The 14,377-nt window shown below is 37.7% G+C and overlaps 1 protein-coding gene across 4 annotated transcripts in view; it reads right to left on the bottom strand.

The window, feature by feature from the left end:
* The window catches only part of LOC102122290 (testis-specific basic protein Y 1-like), a 537,360-nt gene that overhangs the window by 278,345 nt on the left and 244,638 nt on the right, over positions 1 to 14,377 (bottom strand). Inside the window, exon 2 of one of the 4 annotated variants that reach the window (XM_065538471.2) lies at positions 11,951 to 12,008. The exons of the other annotated variants lie outside the window; for them this stretch is intronic. The gene's annotated coding sequence lies outside the window, so the exon portion shown is untranslated. The remainder of the gene's footprint in view (positions 1 to 11,950; positions 12,009 to 14,377) is intronic. 4 annotated transcript variants of the gene reach the window in all.

Below are 14,377 nucleotides of genomic sequence, written 5' to 3'. Positions count from 1 at the left end.
CTAAGACTCTCCTAATATAAAATACTTATTTAAAATAAGTGTTATGTGTGTATGAATTTAAGAAAAACATCATAGGTTATATATCAAACTGGGAATGTTTGCCTTTGGAAAGGGAAATAGGACTTGGGCCAGGAAGGATGGAGCGTAAGAGGAAATTCATCCATTTCACTCTGTATGTTTCTGCAGTATTTGCATATTTTAGATGGACAAAGTGATCATATATGAATTCTGTACCTGACAAAACAGCATGAGTACATGTAGTTTGGTCCTATCCAAAATTTGTAATCAACCTGTTTATAGGCATGAAGTGAAAAGTCTGAATTAATTTTGGAATGTCTCATACAAATCTAAGGAGATCTGAAAAGATGGGGGAAAGCATGATAGCGGTAAACTTTGAAGTCCTTACTTTATGCATTTTGCCTCATCTTATCACAATGAATATTTCTAATGATGAGAAGACCTTGTTTTATTTAAAAATATATTTTTCAAAGTCCTAGGTGACTTGAGTACATCTCCCAAACCTCAGTTTTTTTCATCTATAAGAAGATGAGGATTTGTTACATAATATAGTAGGTCCCTGCCAACTCTATTTCCAAGGAGGTTGGCACCAAAGTTTGGATTAAAAGCTTCATTGTGGTTTGTCCTTAGCTGACCTGAAGTCATGCTGAAGAAGACTGACTTCAAGTCAACTCATCCTAAACCACAGCCTTTGTCTTTGAGGTTAAATTCACTCAGTGTACACATTTGTTTATTGAAAACTTTGACTCCCCAAGTAGTTCTGAGAAATGATGAAGGTGACTGGGGATTTGGGGCGAAGATCTTGTGGTCTCTAGTTAAGGTTAGTTTAGGTAAGTACCTGGTATTCCAGACCAGCACTACATCTGTGGTATAAAATCCTAAGATTTTAGAGAGAATCAATTATATTAATGGTGATATTGGGTGGATGCAGAGGCTTAGGAAATCTCATTCTGTCAACGTTGCTTAACCACACCAACTATAAGTAGAGCTACGTTGTCCGTATACAGTAGCCAGTAGCCACATGTGGCTATTCAACATTTGAAGTGTGGCACTTCCATATGTGGGGCAAATGTAAAATGCACGCCGATCTCAGAGACTAAACATTTAAAAAGTAGAATGTAAAGTATCTCATTAGTATTTCTGTATTGACTGCACGTTGAAATTATAATATTGGAGATATACTGGGTTCAATAAAATACACTATAAAATCATTTCATTAGTTTCTTTTTCCTGTTTGGATGTGGCTACTGGACCTTTTAAAATTATATAGATACATCAAATTTTGACTTATGTTGTAATTCTATTACACGAAGATGATTTAGAAGAACCATAGAAAATTTTCAAGCACCATTTCAAGTACTGGTTCTAATTTTCATAGAAAAATTTCAGATACAATTCAGGAAATTTTTTAGGATTCTGGGTATGCCTATATAAACATTAGGATACTTTAGCTAATCTTTACATAATCTTCTAAATATCCCAGCATGTTAATGGAGGGGGAGGGGGTGACAACCAAAACCACTTCTCATTTAAAAGGAAGCTAGCATTTGAAAGAAAGACAAATTTGTTTGAATTTCAGTTTTTCTAGGAGTCTCCAGTTTTACAGCTGGCTGTAAAAAAATACACATGCATTCTCTTTCAAGGGAGTGTCTAGTCTTTATATTCAAATGAGTATCGGTCTGCCTTGCAGAGGACTAGACTTTCCTGACCAATAACCTAAAACCCAGAGTAGTAGCCCCTAGGGCTTCCCAAGGATCATAGCATAGGTCCCAGAAGCTAAGAGCACGTATGGACTTGAGGTCTGGCCCAGACAGGGCATTCTAGCTTTCTTGCAGGCAAGGATAGTGAGTTTCCATGCAGTCTCGCACACATTCCAGGATCCTGTACAAAACTGTCCTGCCATTCGATGAGTATTTTACTGCACCCTTGCCCCTGCCCTGCAGATGTACCACCTGTTTGCTCTGTGACTCACCTCCCTCAGGCATTCCCTGCTCTTCAGCCTCCCCATGCTCCAGTGCCTGCAATGAACTCAGAAGTCTATGAGAGATAAAAACACCTAATAGCCGTCTGCTCACAAACATGCGGTCTCCATGGGAAAAATGGCAGAGCTATGATAAATATGAGACATGTTTGTTATAATATTAGTAGCAGTAGTAGTATTTTTTTGCCTAAAGGTTACTCCAGTGTTCTATTTCTTAACTTCAATGTATGATGTAGAGCTTTCAACCTAACTCCTAATTGTAAGACTTATTAGTTATGGCACTTGCCCACTTAACCAATTTTAAATAAGTGAATTATTCCTGGCTTCAGTATTTATTTATCCCAGTAAATAATGAGAAAAATGCTGCTATGATGAAGCATTTGGCTTTTGCAGAAGTTACGACTTGTCTGTCTTCTGTATGCTTTTACAACATGTTCTTATTTCTATAATGGTTCAAATTATCTGGTAAGTGCCAAGGTCACACTGAGTTCACATTTTGGAAATACCTGTATAAATACAGTCTCATGAAATGGCCTTCTTTTCCCTTGCGGGGATGAGGAACTGTGGGCAGATTGGGGCTGATTCATGCCTCAGTGCACCATTTTATCAAATGAACTAGAGCGTCTGCTTCAACTGACTGACCTCAAGCTATGCCTCAGAATCTTAATTGAGAAGATAGATGAAGACCTGATAAAAGATGGCTTAAAAGATTACTTTTATAAATACTAAAAATTCACAATGCAAAAAACCTCATTCTGAATATGGCCCCCACATTCTATTAGCATACTCTGTAGACAAAGTGCATATTTCATTGTTGGTCTTAGGTATCCCTGTAACGAGTCCTATTTTCCTTCGGTTCTTGCCATTTTAATCAATAGTACTAAGGCACGCCCTGTTGCAGGAAGCAGCTCCACAAACCAAAGTCTTATTATCACTTACTGGGTCAAATGGTCAACCATTGAGTCTCAACATTTCCGAAATCCCAATACTCTTTTTTTTATTGGTAATTTGAGTAAGCATCTTCATCTGAAAATCTATTACAAATATATTTAAAGCCAATTCAATTTTGTTCCTAATTACTCTCCTCCCCATCTAGCCCTTGAGTTGTCTGGAAGCCCAGAGATATTATCAGTTTAGGAAACTACTCTCACAGGGAAAGACTGCACAGAGCTACTTGTTGCAGTGTGCAAAGTTGAACTAATATGCAAAAGACCATTTTTTCCAAGGGTAGAGAATACCACTCAAAATACCTGTCAAACCCGTGCTTTATACCTTTATTTATTTAGAAGTTAGGGTAGAAAACCTACTTTGGTAAAACTTTAGTTTAATTATCATGAAAAACACTCATAAAAAGAAAAGGTATTGACTTTCTCTCCTCCAATTTCTATCTCAAAATAAAATATCACGAAATTCTTCCCCCAAGCCGTGACTCACTAATTCCTCCACCTGCCTTGGGGTCCTTTGAGTTCTCACTTTCCCTTCAGCTCCCAGGAAGTCTTAATTACCCCCTCCAACTTGTGCCTGCTTGCTCTGAATTATCATGTAATCATGATACTTACGGCACCCCCCATCTGTCAAGTATTACATGCAACCTGATATTGCCACCTCATTTTCACATGAATATTTTGTCTCTGTCACTTGCATTCTTCTTAAGAGCATAGAATGTGTTTCATTCATATTTTATCATCCATGCACAGGACTATGTACAGGAATGTGCCCAATTCAACTAAAAAGAAAAAATAATTCGAATCATTTATTATAAGATGCATGTTTAGAGGTTACTGAGAAGATTGTGCCATTAAATTCGTTTGAAACACTCATGGAGGAACACTTGAACTCCCCCGGCTAATACCTCATGGGATTTTGAACATCTTATGTTATAACTACATTCTTTGCTGTAAAGGAAACTGGTTATGTTAGTGCAGTTGTTTATGATGTGCGCCAATTTTTCACATTGATGGGGCTGCTTAGTTATGCCTGGGATATGCATTGTAGTGTAGACACCTGATGGATTAACCTTAATATTTTATGGCTTATACATCATAAAGTGATGTCTGGAGGAGCAACTGTCCACCTCAACTTCAATTATCCCATTGTCTATTTCTGATTTTCTAGCTGTAAGACATATAGAAATATGCCTTTTCACTCAGAATGGTCATCTCAGAAAAATATATGGGGAATTTTGGGGGAACATGAGGTAAGCATTAAAACTTTATTCTCAAGATAACTAAACATAAGCAGAGTAGTCATGCTTTGAGAATGATTAGAAAATACATCTAGTGACATTTTACCTTTAAGTTCAACTTTTTTCCCCTAAGTAGCTGTAAGATTAAATCTAAAACAAATAACTCTCTAAGCACATGAGTAGCCATTTTTACTAGATTTCAAGAGTTTGAAGTAAGACAATTTTGGTCCCTGGTGATTAAAGTAGGGGCACTCAAGTTCATCTCAGACCTTTTTGTGTTTCTAGGAAATGATCTGTTTATAACATGTGCTGATATAATCCAGTATCCAGGTAGAACAATTATGTTGTTATCTAATGTTGCATAAGAAAACATTCAGCATGTTTTAATACACATGTTAATGATGATATTACTTAAGAACATTGGGGTATTATATTTCTTTACAAACTAAAAAGAATTCTGTTACATTTCAGGCAGAGTTAGGTATCAGGCTCCCTAAAGAAGTAAAACATTCTCAATTCCAAGACATTGTGGTCACCAGACACTTTCATAGTAGGACAATAGTGCATTTGAACAAAGTAGAAATCCTCAAACGTTTTGCAGTCATAAATGACTCAAATGACTGAAAGTGTCTTACAGGATAGCAACTCTCAAGCACTATCCCTTCCAATATGTCTTTCAATATTAAATGTCCTATGGTTTATAGATAATGTTAGTGAATGTTTGTCAACCAAATTCCCAAAGATAGCAGCACTTTCACTTGCCATCTTCCCTCTCCTTCTCCTTCCTCACTCTCTTCTTTATAGATGCCAGCCACATTATGTACAAAATGATGTTGTTTCTAGCTCAATGCATTTTAGTAAGAGATAGACAGTAGCTAATATTGCAAAGGAAATTATATTTGCATAATTATATTTTGTGTGAAAAAAGATAATATTTGGACTGGGAGAAAAAAGAAACCAGGGAGTCCCTAAGGAAAACAATTTAATGGATACTCCATCCACCTACCCTTGACTTCCCTGCTGTTCTCCCATTGACCCCATTTCTTCTGTGTGTTCAGTGATACCTACCCTTGCTCCACTCAGCCCTGGACTTCAGGGGAAGTGCATGAGATCAGGGGCTTACCCACGGGCTTACCCGTGCACGAGTCTAATCAGAAGAAGGACTGGTGAGGGCCAGGATTTCAGCTGGGAGGGGCAATGGGTAGCCAGATGCTCCGGGTTATTTGGCTAGAGGTTGGGAACAATCTCTGGAGATCGCCACAGTGGGCCACACAGATGTCATTCTCCACATACACCAGACATCTAAAAAGTCTTAAAAGCAACTGAAGAAGCCTGGGTCTACTGCCTTTGAAAGCAATTGGTTCCAGAATGTCATGGGATCCATTCAGGCTAATGAGAATAAGACATTGCATGATGTATTCTAAGCAAAGAGTCTTAGCTGCTTAAGCAGAACCACACAATGAGACAGCCTTTCTTTTCTCTGACTCTGTGTGTGCATTAAGTCTTGAAATGCTCCTGTTCTCTCTCTAGCAGGCATGCAACCGACGACTATATTCTCAGAATTTCATCAACAAAAGTCAACATTTTAAAACAGTTTCCAAAGGAAAAAAATAATAATCTTTTTTTCTGAGTACCACAAAGCACCAAGACTAAATGAGTGGAAATAGCAAAATTATATTTTCATTTAAAGTACACTGAAACATTCTGAGTGTTCCTTTTTCTTAATATGCTTCTGGGAGAAGGAGCTGTTATATAACTAACTGAAACTCTAAGATTAATATAGAACTGAATTCACAATTTGTTCCTGTCAAAGCTCTTCCATTAGCTTAAACACATATCCCAAATATAAATCCCATATATCAGAGTTCAGCTCCTATTTGTGATAGAATTAAATTAGAATTAGAAATGGATGGGTTGTTCTTTGTTCGTAGTGTTCTCTGTTTGGGAGATATTTAAATTTTTGTTGATATAGCAAAGCAGTTTTGACAAAAAATTCTCATTCTTCTTTGATCTATAAGAGCTTAATTCCTTTTATTTTTTTCACTTGGCAATCAAATGCCAACCTAACCCATACACTTCTCAAACTGCAATTGGATACTTTTGGGTTTTCATCCACAAACCATGTTGCTGGGTTTTTGTTGTTGCGTATTTGTTTGCTTTGCCATCTTCAAGTGGCCTTTGTCAGTTCCTTCTCTTTTTCGGGTAACTGTGATGAGAATAGGAATTGTTGTATTATTCCACCATAGCACTGAGGCCATTTAATCTAATTTAAGGCACAATTTTTTCTTTCAACTCTGTTTTCTCTAGACTTTGGGCTTCATTAAGGTGCCTCAAAGCCAATAAAGAGTGGAATTTGGAGACAAAAGGAGTCAAATCCATCTCTGGATCTATTAGCCGTCACTTTCACTCTCATCTCAAAGACTATTAATAATAGTTCAGTTCACTGCTATGAGCATAATTTTGAAAGACTTCACTTAGCTATTAAGAATTTCTTGATCTGATCCAATTTTCCTTGAAAAGTACTTCTGTTTTTTTCTGTTCTTTTCTACAGTATTTCAAGGAAGATATTTCCTCTCATTTACAGTAATGACTTCTCTTCGTGCATGTGTTTTCTCACCTTGACTGTTTTGCCCAACACCTAAATCAATTATAGCTGCACGAATCTCTGAGCATGAAATGAGTTTTTGGAGTTGCTTTTTTCTCAGCCACCAAAAGAAATCCACCCTCAAAAATGAACTGCCACTGAGCAAAGCGTTTTAAAAGGTTGAAGGTATTTGATAAACACTACACGACAGCATTCAATTAAAATTGGTCAAGTGACTGTAACAGACAGGAAAACAGAAACTGGGGATTTGTTAAATTAGATTAGACTTTAGACTCTCGGTCCATAATACCCTTTAGGGTATCCTTGACAATGTTCTAAACATCCAGTTTCATAATGAGGCAGAAATTTTCTGATAATTAACCTGACAGTGTATTAGAAATGGAAATAGGAGAAACTTCTGGACCTCAGTGGACCAAAATCTTCTATTATTTAACATGTTTATAAATTTTTTCTTTTCATGCTACATCCTTATATAGCTGTATCTTCTATCTAATATAGTAATCGGTAGCAGCAACCTAAGGCGATTTACGTTTATAGTTAAATATGTTAAAATTAGATAAAATTAAAATTAATTTCTCAGTCCCACTGGCCCCATGTGAAGTGGTCAGTAATCCCACGTGGCCACCATATTGGACAGTACAGATACGCAGATTCTTGATCACCACAGAAAGTTCTGTTGGGCAGTGCTGCTACACAGGATAGTATCATAGCTGAGGATAAGTCTCAAAACTTGGGTTTCTGCTGTGTAGGGTGAGCCTTTAATCACCTTCTATCAAGTTAGTAACAATCTCTGTAATGTGTATGCAAACATACTTCTGCAATTCATTGCAACATTCTTCTTCAGTTCTAACCATTCAGCAGCTCCCCTGACCCACTGAATACCTGAACATTCCTCCAACTGGCATTGTGAGTCTTCCTCAGATGTTTGCAATCCCCACCTCCAGCATTAGTCTTCCATCCTCATTCTGCATTCACCCTTGCTCTAGCCACATGGGATTGTTCACTCTTTTCCAGACATGGCCCATGTCTGGCTTTTAGTCCTTGCTTCTACTAGGCCAATAGAAATTGTGCTTCCTTTCCTATTTCCTTCAATTTTCTCAACTTAACAGAGTATTTACTTGTTTCTTTAGAGTCAACTGTGATTTTCCCAATTTCAACCCCTGAATCATTGAATGAATTCATTTAAGTGCATGTGGCTTATTCTCCTTTGCATTTCAATGGTTAGTAAACCTGCCTATAGGTCCAATTACTTTAGAAGTTCATAGATGCCCCTGGGTCTTACACTTCAGCATCTCTCTGTGCCCGGCACATTTCAGGCATTCAATCAATGCATTTGGAATTACATTTCATTTAAGCACCAAAATAACTCCTTGAAACTCGCTTTAATTTTAAATTAATAAAATAACAAAAAACTATTAGCTTTATGTACTCTTACAATTGCTATAGGATAATACAACAGAAGAAAAATTAAAAATTAAAAAGTACTGCTATTATAACTTTATAATCAGATGCCACTCAGTGTTTATATGATGGACAGTATCACTGTAGAACTTTCAACTTTTTAATATCGCCCAATGAAGCCTTGAGTGTTGGGATTAAGAATATTTTGGTGCATGGCTGACACAAACCCCTTCTTTTTGTCTCTATTTCTCTCTCTCCTTACACACATATACACAAGCGTATCTTTTTCTTTCTCTGCCTTTGCATGTGTGCATAGCTGCATCTTCTCTCTGTCTGCTTCTCCCTCACTTTCTCTTGCACTGTTGTCCTTGTTATTTTTTTACTGTTTTACTCCCCTCAAAAAATCCTTGTAATTCTCATCACAGTTCTTCACTGAAGCAGCCTGCTCTGTATGCTTCACTATCTTCCTTTTTTTTTTTTTCTCTAATTCCTTTCTACATGGTTGAATGCCTGGACTCTGAAGGTCTGTCCTGGTCTGCTCTCTCCCAGGAAAGCAGTACACCCTCACAGCATGGCCCCATACAGCCCAGGTGCTCCTGGCCATCCGGGGGTAGTTTGGCCCTTCCTGAGGTCTGCTTCCAGGCCTTGCCTGTGCTAGGCAGACGGAGCCCTTCCCAGCTGGGTTCCAGAGGCTAGACTTTAGATGACATGGAAGAAAGACTCAAGGTACACCCAAATATTAATTCAGGATCAGCCAGAGCCTTCCAGGATAAAATTCTGGGAAATTTGGGAAAGACAACAGGTAAACCTCACAGGACTAAAACACAAGTCAATCGGTATGGCTGCTTAGTATAGTACTTCAAAATCCCAGGCTCACTGCAAACTACAGCTCTCCAGGCTTTATGCTGTGCCCTGATCATTGTCAAGTGCATTTCAATACATTTTATTTCACTCTTTAAAATACTTGAACGATGATGATATAAAAGGAAAGCTGACAGTTCTAAAACATGCATTTTGTAAATGTATATGTATAGTGATAAACTGCCGGTCACACAGGTGATCCTCATTTCTCTACACACACCCTCTGCGGAATCAATTTAGGTGTAATCTAAACAACTTTGCCCTTCTGGTTTTCAAAGGGATATGCAGCAGAAGTAATAGTCACTAGTGTGACCCTCCCTGATAAAGATCATCCTTCCTACTGTGCCAATGGGTTTTTATTTCAATTCACGGAGACACTGTTGTAAAGAAATACATGAATTAATTTGTCATTAGAATTTATTTCTGGGCTGTAAAATGCCTTATCTCTGCTTCAACAGAAACAAACCCTGAGAACAGACACTAGAATGGTCTGCCTTTTGAAATAGTGCAATCGCCCCTGTGGTGTTATGACCTAAGAAAGGAGAGACATTCTTGGGGTCTTTACTTTTGATTCATTGTGTAGCAATGAAATATAGAATAGGAGTCTGTAGAAACTGTCTGATGAGGTTACTGCTCAGTTGGAAGCCCCAAACACATTTACAATAACTCAGTGGAGTGAAACTCTTTCACTCCTCAGTGGATGACTCCATTGTGGCTGGACACTTAGAATTCCAAAAGAAGAAAATAATTGGTATATTTGCTTTCAAGACCATGAGTGAGATACACATATCCCATAACATTCTTCTGTAAACCTCAAATATACATAATAACTTTTTAAAGGCAACTAGGCAGGGACAACAGTTTTTAGCACATGCATACAAGATGTTACCTAAAGACATTTCTTGAAAACAAACTTTATGTGACAAATTGCATAGTAAGGCTATAATTATTTTGGGGGGAAAATACACAACCAGGAAATTGGATAAGTAAAGATAATATATTTATAAATTGGTGTTGGCCTTCATACCCACCCATCCTGCTGGTGAGAATGGGTTTGGGTTATAAATTGGTGTTGGCCTTCATACCCATCCACCCTGCTGGTGAGGGTAAATGAGATGTGAACTCTGCCACAGTCATTAAAGTAATGACTTATCTTTCTTTCTTTTGTAGTGGGGGCGGGGTGTGGAATTTCACTCTTGTTGCCCAGGCTGGAGTGCAGTGGCATGATCTCGGCTCACTGCAACCTCTGCCTCCTGGGTTCAAGTGATTCTCCTGCCTCAACCTCTGAAGTAGCTGGGATTACAGGCATGCACAACCACACCCGGCTGATTTTACATTTTTAGTAGAGATGGGGTTTCACTATGTTGGTCAGGCTGGTCTCAAACTCCTGACTTCAGGTGATCCACCCACCTCGGCCTACCAAAGTACTGGGATTACAGGCATGAGCCACTGCGCCTGGCCTTATCTTTCAATAACTGATGATTCCACATGTGTTCTAGGTTTGTACATAGTCTATATTTAGCCTGAGTTTGCTCCTATTAGACAGATAATTATTTCAATTCAAGGTTCAATGAAATGCCCTTGCCGAACTCAAATAATTCAGAAGACCTTTCAATGACTTGAGAGGTTCTCAGTATCAGGTTGCGTATTTTGTTCTTTCCAGGAAGAAAATCATATTGTCTATTTGGATCATATTGGACAGCTGAACCCATCAAACGTGACCAGAATGGTGGAGTCCAGGAAGAAAACAGAAGACGACAAGAAAACTACATGTGTAAGTCCATTTCCAAGCAGATATGTGTGTGCAGGAGTAATTTTCTGCAATGAAGGAAGAGGATTAGGAGCGCTGAGTAAACCCAATACTAAATCTTTCCTATATGAGCTTTTAAGTGCTGGAATTTCTCAGAGGTCCTTCCTTGACCTCCTGTCTTCTCACTGTATACTCTACCTAAGCAATTTAATTATACCCATGACACCAATACTTCAATTATCATTTGTATTAGTCAGTGTTCTCCAGAGAAACAGAACCAACTTGAGTATTAGAACACATATATATGTATATATACATATATATACACACACACACACAACATCTCTCATTTTATCTAATTTTTTCCATCTTCACCAACACCACTGTTATGCAAGCTATCATCATCTCTACTCTGGATAACTGTGACAGTCTTCTACCTGCTCTTATGCTCTCTAGTGTGAGCTCTTAAGGAGTGGCCAAGGTTCTCAGTGTATCTTTTTTTTTTTTTTTTTTTTTTTTGAGACGGAGTCTCGCTCAGTCGCCCAGGCTGGACTGCAGTGACCGGATCTCAGCTCACTGCAAGCTCCGCCTCCCGGGTTTACGCCATTCTCCTGCCTCAGCCTCCCGAGTAGCTGGGACTACAGGCGCCCACCACCTCGCCCTCTCAGTGTATCTTTAAAAAATTGTGCAAGACAGCACTTCCTTCCTTTTCTCTCCTGATGCATCATGTGTTATGTCTCCATCCTGCAATGCCCAGAACCACACCCTCATCCTGTAATTTCTAACTGCAGTAACATTCTCTCAGTCCCTCAACCATCCATGCACCTTCCACTCAAGAGTGCTACCTGGACAACCGACATCATCCTCGCCCCAAGCCCCATTTCCACTGGCCTGATTGCCAAACATCAGTTCATCAGAGAAACCTTTTCTGAACCTTTTCTCACAGAATGTGATGTGTTTTAAAGGCATATTTTTGTGATAGTTTGATTAGTACTGGAGTCCCCCACTAGCTTGCAGGCTCAGTAAGGGCAGGGTCTTTGTTGTTCGGTTTCATTAAAACAGCAAGTACTTTAAAAATATTTAATGAGTTTTCAACGTGTTTTTATTTGTTTCAATCTTATTTTAAAAAATTCCATTGCAAGTTCTTACCAGGCAGAGTATCTTTTGATTCTGACATTGTTCATTTACTCTTCTTTTGTCACCATCTCTGTGAATAAAATTGAACACGGATTTGATATAACTGGGCACTTGCTCTGTTTTTATAATTTAAATGAAAAATCCTTTCATTCAAATAAACACAGGCCTTCAATTAACTAATAGATTTTGCTAACCCCTACTGCTGTATTTTTCTCAGTTAATTCTTAAGTGAGAATCATGGTAACATCACCAATCCCTTTATGTTAAAAGCAAGGATGTTCTTATGACTAGTAAGAGGTTGGTGCAAAGCAATTGAGGTCTGAAAGTAATGGCAAAAAACACAATTACTTTTGCACCGGTTTAATAAAAAGCAATTTATTAAATGGCCATAACAATATATGCAAAAATTGTCATTTAAAGATTTAGTGTTATATATTGAAACATAACTTGGATATTTTCCATATTCAGTTTCAAAAAAAACCAAAAACAAAATATAACTGTCCCAAGAACCCATCTGCATCTTTTCCAACTCTTGCCCACTACAGATTCAATCACATGGCTTAAATATTGACCTCTAAACTAGTCAGCCACTTTATCAGATTCACCTTTACAACTTAGGCAATAACTAGTCTTCAAAACAAATATAAATAAAATAAAATAAAATAAAGTTTCCAGTGATGTCCTTGGAGCAAGTAAGCCTTCTCATTCTGTTTGCACAGGTCTTTTCTACAAGTTCAGCAGCATTTCTGTTGTAGAACAGGCACAACTGTTTTGAATTGTCACAACCACTCACTTCCATCGAACTTGGCAGAGTGGAGCATATTCATAGAGAAAAAACATAGGTATCTGGTTCTGATTAATGGTATAGTTTTAGAATACATCTGCCATCATATATGCACACACAAGGCATGGGTAAAAGCAGTTAGACACTAAGACACAATAATTATATCTATGACTAACTTCTGTACCATGGAAATTCTGTATAACCAAGAGTTCTTCCAAAAATGTACCCAGGCACACACATCAATACACTGTACAAATTCTTCAGATTTAACCTGGATATAATAAAACTTGAAGATGACCAACAGAATTGTGTATTTCTTTCTTATTTAAATATCCTAACGTTTAATGTTTCTTGGTCAGTTTCAGGTAAAAAAACTACACTAATAATGTGGTTTATGTATGACATAATAATCTGAGAAGAAACTGTGGCATATTTTAATAAAACTTTCTATTTACAATGCTAATCCATGTAACACTGAAGCGTTCTGCTCCAAAAATTCAGGATCTTTTATTGCCGAAGGGTTAATCATTACAGGGGAAAATCATGACACCCAGTGGCCAAAGACTTTCAATGCTGCATAAATTCTTGTGTCCTCTGTTCTTTATCACACTCATAAATTAATTTATTGATAAACTAAATCATTTATGTATTAAAATACGTATTACTGAAATGAGTAATGTGTTCATGAATGCTTTTATATTTTTACATGTGTGCATGAAAATTATTTCTGAAATTTGAAAAAAACCCTGATGCTAATGTGGTTTGTGTGGATATGTGGCATCTGCTTCAACATAACGTATGAACATATTTCTTAAACACATATACTCATTTACAAAGAATCTCCTATTATGGCTGGGCATGGTGGCTCACGCCTGTAATCCCAGCACTTTGGGCGGATCACGAGGTCAGGAGATCGAGACCATCCTGGCTAACATGGTGAAACCCCGTCTCTACTAAAAATACAAAAAAATTAGCCGGGTGTGGTGGTGGGCACCTGTAGTCCCAACTACTCGGGAAGCTGAGGCAGGAGAATAGTGTGAACCTGAGAGGCGGAGCTTGCAGTGAGCCGAGATCACACCACTGCACTCCAGCCTAGGCAACAGAGCGAGACGCTCTCTCAAAAAAACAAAAACAAAAATAAAAACAAAAACAAAAACAAAGACTCTCCTATTCTGTACTCATGATTAGAACATATTCTGTGCTAGCCCACTTTTTTTCCTTCTGAAAAAACCCTCAAAGGAAAATAAAATGAATTATTTTACTTGTTGAGCTAATAATGGACATGGATCTTATTTATATCTATATATTAAGCAGGACATTGCATGATAAGAAGGTCTTTATGACAGGTAAGTTTATTTATACCTGTGCTGCTTCCCTTTCATTGGACAATTTTACTTATTTCCCTCCTTGATTTAATTACTATTACAAACCTGGGAAGCTGTATAGTAGTAGTGGTGAAAGATGAGTTCAGATTCCAACCTTGTCACATACTTAATTTTTAACTTTCAGCAAGTTCTTTAAGCTCCTGAAATTCAAGTATCTTTATGTGAAATGAGATTATTCTTTATTTGAAATATAAAAAAATTCCTACCTACTCCCTTTGTTGTGAAGAGTATCTACCCTATGCATATACATTCATATATCCATAAAGTGGC

Source organism: Macaca fascicularis, chromosome X (genome assembly GCF_037993035.2).
Source record: "Macaca fascicularis isolate 582-1 chromosome X, T2T-MFA8v1.1".
Taxonomy (NCBI): Eukaryota; Metazoa; Chordata; class Mammalia; order Primates; family Cercopithecidae; genus Macaca; species Macaca fascicularis.
The sequence above is the reverse complement of the archived record's forward strand: the minus strand, read 5'-3'. Positions and strand labels throughout refer to the sequence as shown.